The sequence below is a fragment of the Coenobita brevimanus genome, chromosome 44, assembly GCF_032717465.1.
Source record: "Coenobita brevimanus isolate Jiangsu-jjx chromosome 44, ASM3271746v2, whole genome shotgun sequence".
Taxonomy (NCBI): domain Eukaryota; kingdom Metazoa; phylum Arthropoda; class Malacostraca; order Decapoda; family Coenobitidae; genus Coenobita; species Coenobita brevimanus.
The window spans coordinates 25,258,295-25,258,907 of record NC_136997.1 but is presented as its reverse complement, the minus strand read 5'-3'; positions in this window follow the sequence as shown (position 1 = coordinate 25,258,907).

Sequence of the window (613 nt, the reverse complement as noted above, 5' to 3'; positions counted from 1 at the left end):
TTCCATAGCACTTCTTCGTAACCAGCATCATAGTTCAGCGGTAATCTATTGCTATATTTCGCTGCTTAAGATGGTAAGGCGTTAGTCCACCTCCTGCATCTTCTCTCTATCATCCTGACATAGACATTGTGTAAATCAGTACCATACGAGAGAATAATTAGGTGTATTGTGCTGAATAAATCGTTAAGGATGTGGTGTTAAGAAAATCGCCATAGCCACTTAGGATACAGCCGATAGAGTGGTCCATAAGTAACGCTTCTCTAACACTCAGCTGGGCAGTTTCTTGTGTGTTGCATGAACGGTTCAGTTAGTGTTATGTTTCTCCTGCATCATTTATTTTCTGCTCCCAGTGCCGCACCCACGCCCACACCAGCAGACTTAGCCGTCTCCACAACTCAAAATACTGCCACATGAGTAGTGGAGCTATTTACAGACCACTCTCTATTACTTTTAAATATTTAACTCATAAATGAATTTTTATGGACGGCAGACGATTTTATTCAGTTGATAATTTTTTCACCCTCTAGACGTAAAAAAAAAAAAAAAAAGTTGAAAATTAAAGATTGCCAAAAGATTTAAAGATTTCTGAAACTCGTAAATAGCCGAACAGAAA